This window comes from Amblyomma mixtum, chromosome 7 (assembly GCF_055824585.1).
Source record: "Amblyomma mixtum isolate Tamu chromosome 7, ASM5582458v1, whole genome shotgun sequence".
NCBI lineage: Eukaryota > Metazoa > Arthropoda > Arachnida > Ixodida > Ixodidae > Amblyomma > Amblyomma mixtum.
The window spans coordinates 133470712-133479365 of NC_143018.1; positions in this window are offsets into that span (position 1 = coordinate 133470712).

Sequence of the window (8654 nt, forward strand, 5' to 3'; positions counted from 1 at the left end):
CTCGAGGGACAATGCATCCGGAGAGTGTAGATACGGCCCGCTGGTGTGGGTTTCAGGAGCAGGGAGGTGTGGACGGTACAGGGCGTAGCCGCAGGAACCTTGAGGAGCCACGAAGGAGACATCCGTGTAGGCTACACCCTGGGTATCAAAGAGAGGGGAATGGTGCTGCGCGGCCGCATGACGACGGCCGGCGTGCAGGAGGGGGAGGATACGAAGATTGGGAGCCGGGGTTGGAATAGGAGAGGTAAAAGGGGCGATTGGAATAGGCGAGATACCCGCTTGAGTCAGTAACCACTGACCCTGACGGGTAAGGGAAAGCCGGGCAAGCGGCGAGTCACGATGGAGAGAGAGAAGAAAACGGAGAGGATGAAAGAGGCCTGTGGCAAAGATCTTAGTGATAGAGGTAGTGATAGGGAGGTTGAGAGCTGCCAATAGAGGTCCACAAGGGCAGTCTCGAGAGTGTTAAGTTGAGTCTGATTGAAGGAAATGTAAGGTGCAAAGTACAAGACCTTGTTGAGGGCCAGCGCGTGGGCAACTTGGCACGCATGAGCCTCGTGGAGACCTGAGCGCCGAGTGACCACGCGCCGCAGGAGGTGAGTTTCGGAGTGGCAGGTGGTGACACCGTGGTGGAGGGCTTGCACGTTCTTGGCCGCATGCAAAGGAAAGCCAAGAACTTTGCACTACGTGACGACAGGAATGGGAGAGCCAGAAAGGTGGAGAGAGACGAACTGGTTGTGTGAGTGCTGGTATGAGGAATGGTTGAGAAGGAGAAGCTCGGATTTTTCAGGAGCAGGAGAGAGGCCAGCGGTGGTGAGAAAGGAGTCAGTGAGATCTAGGCCAAGTTGCAGGGTGTCCTGTACGTGACCCTGAGAGCCCGACGAACACCACAGAGTGATGTCATCGGCGTAAAATATATGATGCAGGTCGGGAATTTCAGCTAGCTGGGAGGCGAGAGGGGCCATAGTAAGATTGAAAAGGGTAGGAGAGAGAACAGCACCTTGAGAAGTGCCACGAGTGAGGTGGTGGGGGTCGGACAGATGGGTGTCTACTCGAAAGCGAGCCACACGTTTAGAGAGAAATGAACGGATATAAGAGTACATGCGGGGGCCATAGTTCAGGGAGTCGAGGTGGGAAAGGGTGTGGTCGTGGCAAACACTGTCGATGGCCTTGCGAACATCGACGGTCACAAGTGCCTGAATTTGAGTGGGGGTAGGTGACAGAAAGGTGTGCTGGAGAATCAGAAACATGTCCTGTGCAGAGACGCGGCGTCGGAAGCCGATGAGAGAATGGGGGAAGAACTCTCTCGCCTCGAGAAAATTAGAGAGGCGAGCCAGGGCCATTCGCTCAAGGGTCTTACCAACACACGATGTCAGGGAGATTGTCTCTAAAATTAGCCCTGTCCTTTGCAAGTTGCGTCCACGATAACCCCGCAAACTTCTTAATCTCATCCGCCCACCTAACTTTCAGCCGCCCCCTGCTACACTTGCCTTCTCTTGAGACGTTAAACTCCCATAAACTTCAAGTCTCTGATTGTACGTTTAGAAGAACAAAGAACTAATAGAGAGCTTTGCGTCGGGGCGAAGGCTTACCTGAATAATTGCCTCTTTTATTTCATGCTGGCGCCCATTCAGCATCAAACTTTACGGTGAGAGCTCTTATACAGAACTCACGCTGACTATTCTTTTTACTGTTGTCTGTAGAATATCGGAGGTTCCCTCAGATGTGCCCACTTGCGGCTGCTCCGGAGGGTTCTCAGAAGTTTCCTCGATTCCCTGCAATCTTCTAGCGGCTCTGGGTAAGCCGCGCACCCCCCCACCCTCTTTCTCATAAAGCACCACTACCCGTCACCGAATGGCTCACCCACCCTCCACAAGCTTGGCTGCATATATTAGTTCAAATTTTACACGTACACATGCACGCAGACACAGCACGACTTCTCCGACGAAGGGGTGGCCTTCAGTTACCATTTTTGACGAGGTTCGTACTTGGAAGGCGTAGAGAGCGTCAGCAATAAGGAGCCGCCGCCTACGCGTCAGATTTCTGATCACTTATGGCACTCTTAAGATCTTGTAACAAACCCGTGGCGTACTGTTGTGCGCGTGGTTGCGTCTCCCCGGAGCGCTGGCAAAATGAGGGAAATGTGCGTACGTGTGTGCGTGCTGGCAAGCCATCCAGCGAGCAGCGGCGACAACATGACCGACGGCCGTTCAGAATGATGAGGGGTTCGAAATGAGGCGGCGGAGAATTTGCCAGGAGAAGGAGCAAAACGCCAATTACTTTTCGTACTTAGAGCAACTCTTCACGCCATGGCTGTGACAAAAACGGGCCCCGCGGATTGCGAGGTGCGGAAACTCGGAGCGATAGCCGCACATTTATTTATTTATTTAAAGATACTGTCAATCCACTGGGGATTTTAACAGGAAGGGCGCTGGAACAAGGCACATCAAAGAATACACTGCAACAACGTCATGAATAATGGACACAAAGAGTGAACAAGAAGAAGGATCGAAGGGCAATATAAACGACTACAGTGTCGCACTTAATTAAGGTTCAATACATAAAAGTCACGGGTACAGCAATAGGATCGTCGGATTGTACAGTTAGTTCAAGACAAGATAACATAATCAATACATGGGATCTATATGACATTAGAAACGAACAAGCACTGGTAAGAAAAATAGCAAGGCAAAAAAGGAAGTTGTCAACAAGGGTTCAGAATTCAAGTGTGTTTACGAATGAAGATAAATTTCTACTGACTGAGTGAAGATATCTAGTGATGTGCTGCGGGTAATAGAGTGGTCAAGGGTGTTCCATTCTCTTATTGTGAGTGGAAAAAAGGAGTATTTCAGGCAGTCAGTACGAAATGTGTGCTCTTTTAATGTTTCTGAATGTCTGTGACGTGTAGGTCTTGTCTCTGGGGCCATAAGGTACCTAGTTTTATCAAGGTTAAGCTGATTATGGAGTAACTGGTAAAGTATTTTTAGTCGTGCAAGTTTAGCTCTATTTTCCAGAGTGAGAATGCCGGCTGTCTTGAGTAGTTCGGTGGGTGAGTCAGTAGCCCTGTATTTATTAAACATAAATCTTACTTGCCTTTCTTTGGATAGCTTCTAATTTTCCTATGAGATATTTAGTATGCGGAAGCCATGCAACGTTCGCATATTCGAGTACCGATCGTACGAAAGCGTTGTATGCAATTAGTTTTGTTGGAGGAGGAGCTTGATGAAGATGCCTTTTGAGGAACAGGAGTCTTTTAACGGCGGCTGATGTGACATAGGTGATATGTGAATCCCATCTGAGATCATGGGATATTATTATACCCAGGTATTTATAGCTGTTAACTCGAGTGAGGGGGGCGTTGTTGACAACGTAAGTGTAGGACGACTGATGTTTTTTTCTGGTTATTGTGAGGAGAGCGGACTTATTAATGTTAAGGGCCATCTGCCAGTCTTTACACCACCTAGATACGGCTTCTGCAGCTAGGTTTAGGGCCATGTGGTCACCTGGTGTGTTAATTTCGCGGTAAATTATACAGTCATCAGCAAAGAGTTTAATATTAACATTGACATATGAGGGCAGATCGTTGATAAAGATTAAGAATAAAACTGGAGCTAAGACGCAACCCTGAGGTACTCCTGATGTTACACGTCCTAATGAGGAAGGCTGGTGGTTAATCACAACGTATTGGGAGCGACCAGAGAGGTAGTCCCCAATCCAGTTAACAATGGGGCTGTTACCAAGTGTGCATTCTAATTTTTTGATTAATTTTTTGTGTGAAACGCGGTCGAATGCTTTCGAAAAGTCGAAAAAAATCATATCTACCTGTTTTTGGTTGTCAATGCTCAAAGACAGATCATGTACTAGTTCCAGGAGCTGAGTCACTGTTGATAAGCCCCTTCTAAAACCATGCTGGAAGGGGGATAGAATGCGTTCTTGTTCAAGGAATGTGGTTATATGCTTAGTAATGATGTGCTCAAGAAGCTTACATAATGCCACATTCCTGGACATACTGGTGGCGCCGTCTCCTGGCCGAACTGTCTTAACCGCCATTCTGGCTAGCCTTAGCCATGGTGGCGGGCGGGGCTTCTTCGTCGTCTCTTCTTCGGGTTCCGCTCGGGAGTTCGCTGCTACCTGGCGCTGTTCAGTAAAACGTGACCTGGCTGTCCCGACTGTATAGCCGTGACATATTTGGTGGAGCCGGCTGGGTAACGTCCCATGTACACTGACTCTGAAGACACCTTTGAAGCCAGCCCTCAGTGCGTGGACACAACCCCCGTCCACAAAGCGAGCCGCCGCCTGCGAGGCCTACAGGCAGAGTTCAGCGGCCTGACAAAACCGGCAAGAGATATGACATCAACCACAGCTAGCCAGACCACTCAACATTTTGGAGCTGACACTCCCTTCGTACTTCACGCGCCCAGGTCACCGCGACGTTCCACGGTGACAGGTTCGAGGATGTTGAAGACTGGTTGGCCAGTTTCGACCGTGTGGCAGCCTTCAACCAGTGGGACGGTGAGCGCAAGTTGAGGAACGTTTACTTCGCGCTAGAGGACTCGGCAAAGATCTGGTTCGAGAACCACGAGTCCTCTTTTGCCACCTGGGAGGTTTTTCGTCGCGAGCTGCTGGCGACATTCGAGACCAGTGAACGAAAAGAGAAGGCGGAAGTCGCTCTGCACTCGAGATCGCAGCAGCCTAATGAGAGCGTCACCATGTTCGTTGAGGAATATTAACCTGCACAATATTGTGCAGGTTAACGATATGGGTCTGAAGTTAGAGGGTTCGTTCTTGTTTCCAGATTTGTGAACAGGGATAGCCTTGGCGATTTTCCATTCTTTCGGTAGAGTGCAAGTCGATAATTATTTCTTAAATAGTAAGTATAAGTACTTAGCGATCCATTCGGCATATAGTTTGAGGAATATGTTAGGGATGTTGTCAGGGCCAGGCGCTTTTTTTGTGTGTAAGTTAAGTAAAAGATTTAACACACCTTTTTCGCTTATACTTGTCGGTGTCAAAGGTGCTCTATATACAGTACTTAAAGGGGGGATAACACCATCATCAACAGTAAAAACGGATTTGAAGTAATTGTTCATAGAATTAGCATAATTTATATCTTGTTCTTGGGAATTAGGGTTCTTACGTCCTTTATTAGGCTTTAGAAAATTCCAAAATTTTAAGGGAGAGCTTTTTAGAAAATTGGGCAGTGTTTTCGAGAAATAAGTGGTTTTTGCTGACTTAATCTTTGACTTTAAATCACTAATAGCCTTGGCAAGGCGACCATTGTTTCGAGGTTTGCTTTTTGTCTTCAACGATTTTCTCAGCCGTTTTACTTTGCGTTTGGCATGAATCACATCGCGTGTTATCCAAGGGTTATGTTTCCTAGTTCTTTTTGTTTTAGTTGGTACGTAGTTACGGATGCAGAAGAATACGGTATCTTTGAACATGGACCATAAAGATTCAATATGTGTGGAGGGCTTCTCATACATTTCTTCGAATGCCGAGAATTCATCAGTGAGGTGATCGATTATGTCAGAATCTTGAGCATTATTGTAGTCGAGGTATGTAATTTTCGAACTTGGAGGAGCATCTTTGTTACATGTAGGGATAGCGCATAGAACTAGCTTGTGGTCTGATATGCCATCAATGATTTCGAGTTCTGCTGTGTGTACTGAAAAGTGATCACTTAAAAATATAAGGTCAAGTATATTAGACGTTGTTCCCTGTACACGTGTAGGTTCGCTTACTATTTGATAAAGATTGAACTGGAGCATAATATCTAAAACGACTTCAGAGCTAGGGGAATTAAACTGCAAAGTTTGCCATTCTATATCTGGAAGATTAAAGTCTCCTAGTAAGATAAGTCTTGAACCTAGCGTGTGACGCTGCATATATTTATACAATGAAGTCATAGCGGAATGGTCAAATGAAGGGCTACGATAAACACACCCCACTGTGATAAAGTACGAGCCAAGCTTCATCTTGCAAAAGATTGCCTCTGCATCCTGAACTTCTGGCAGAATAGAGAAGGGAATGTGCTTTTTTATTAGAATAGCCACTCCTCCGCCACGTGTTGGCCTGTCCTTGCGAATAATTACGTAATTCGGAGGTGTAATCTCGGTGTCCAGGATATCAGCCGTTAACCAAGTTTCTGTTATAGCCAGAATGTCTGACTCGATACCAAGAAGTAACGCTTCGAGTGAGTCAGATTTGTTCAGGATGCTGCGGGCGTTAACGTTTGCAAAACTTATCTGCGAGGATGTTGCGGCCGTCGTGGGCGTAATGCGGGTCCCTCGCCTTGTTTTTCTTGCATGTTTTTTTTTGGCTTTCAATGATGTCAGTTTCAAGTTGGCCTTGGTCGTCTAGCATGTTTTTTCGGCTGTCAGTATTGTCAGTTACAAGTTCCATGTGTACTGGACAACCTTTCGTGTTATCCCAGCGATATAATTGCCCATTTAGGCGTAGTTTGTCATACGTTAATGACACCTTGTCTCCCTCTTCCTTATTCTCTTTTGCCCAGTTCCACAACTTTTTTCTTACTTCCCTCACACGTACCGAGAAGTCCTCGCCTATCGAGTAATTAGAACCCTTCAACTTACGACAATTTCTTAACACATTTACTTTGTCGCGGTAGTCCAGTAGTTTAAGTATTATCGGCCTGGTTTTATCTTTGACCGGCCTACCTAACCTGTGTATCCTTTCAATGGCAACTGGATCAATTTTAAGAATTTTCTTGACAATTTTTTCATTCATTAGCTTATCGAGTGATTCGGTATTTTCTTCTGGGTTTTCTCGGACACCGTATACTATCAAATTCGAGCGTCTAGAACGATTTTCTAGGTCCTCCAGTCTTGATTCGAGGAAAGTGACTACCTTCTGCAGGTTAGCAACTTCGTGAACACACTCTGATAATTTGCTGTCCAGAGCAGCTAGTCGTTCCAGCTTCGCGTCGATGGAAGCTAAGCGCCCATCCTTAATTTCCCTGATATGTTCTGAAATCTGTTGCAGTTGGCGTACGAGTTGGTAATTATCGGGTCCGGGGTTCGTCTCAACGTCACCGGACAGCAGCAACACTTTCATAGCTAGACAGGCTAAATCATATGCAAGCGTACAAAGCAGGCCAGGGCACGGCAGCACAACCAAACACAGGTCGTCCGAACGAAAGCATTTTCCGTAACGTTTTCTTACCTGCATGAAAAAGACGAGCGGGTTATCGATCCGCATACTGGTCGTGCTGCCGCGCCCATTCCATGCTACTAGAGCCCGCGGAGCCCGCTGGCTCCCTGCTGCGAATAAAGCGTCTACGGAAGTGGCAGCGATCGAGTAAGCGCGTTCGGTGAGAAGAATATCCGAAGGAAAGAAGGTTCCGGAGAGACTTGGTCATAGTAGAAGATGTCAGGACAGCGCACCTCTATACCGAGCAAATCAGCGTCGCGTACCCTCGTAACGTGAGGGTGACGCCTGTGACCAGAAAACAATTAGGCAAAAAAAATCAGGAACTCTGTATATTGCTTTCCTGATTAACTGTAGTTGATTTTCATCAAGGGGCGCCAAGAAATAAAGCTATATTTCAGCTGCTTACAATTTCATCACCCATATCTCTTTCATTAGAAACACCGCTATCAACTATATGGTTGAGAGGTGTTGAACGTTGACAAACACTCACTCTTCCGCTATCAACCATATGGTTAACAGGTGTTGAAAGTTGACAGATACTCTCTTTTCGATTATCCTATTTCATCTTGAGTTAGACGACCAACTGTATTATTTTCGTCCGGTTGCTCGAGAGCAGACCTACAAGAAGAATTGAAACCACCGCTTGGAATAGCGTAGACTGATGGGCGAGTTGGTAAAACATTCTAGGAAGATGCAGCGCACTAGAACTAACACGAGGGAAGAAGGCACGAGAGACAGCGCTAGAGTATAATGGAGTATAAGCTGAGTAATACTACACTTGGAGTATTAAAGGCCGAACCACAAGGCAGCGTTTCTTTGGCGCTGTGTCAGTGTCTCATGTACCGGCGTCGACACCCGGAGCCAGCAGGAGAGGGCAACTAAACACATGAGAGCATACCAACCAGACCCCAGTTGGGTGGGGAGAGATCGCACCCTCTCACCAAGCCGCTCAGCAGTCTGATCTTAACAGTGTTCTAGAATGATGCAGAATTTCGATAATGACCCTAACTCTCAATAAAAGTAAATGCACTTCATTCTCTCGCGGTAACAGCCATTTTCTCCTCCCTTATGCTACACTAACCACGCCACTAGAGCTAGTGCAATCTTGTAAGTGACCCTTTCTCACGATGTCTTGGCGCGAACACGTTAGCATTATTATCCCGATATCTAAAAAGAACTCAGGCTTATTGCAAAAACATATACGAAACGACTCGCCACATGATAAACTATTCGCGTACATGACACTTGTTAGCCTGAAACTCTAATACGTCTCGCCCATTTGTATGCCGCATAAATCATAACCTATCGACTCATTGGAATCAGTGCAAAATCGCGCTACTAGATTCATTCACAACTTATACTCTACGACGTACGCGTTTCATATTAAAAAAGTGGACACTTAAGCTCCGCCTTAAGAATATTACGCGGTAGCGCAATGGGTTGATTCCCATATATGTATTACTGGTCACTATACATTCATAGACCCC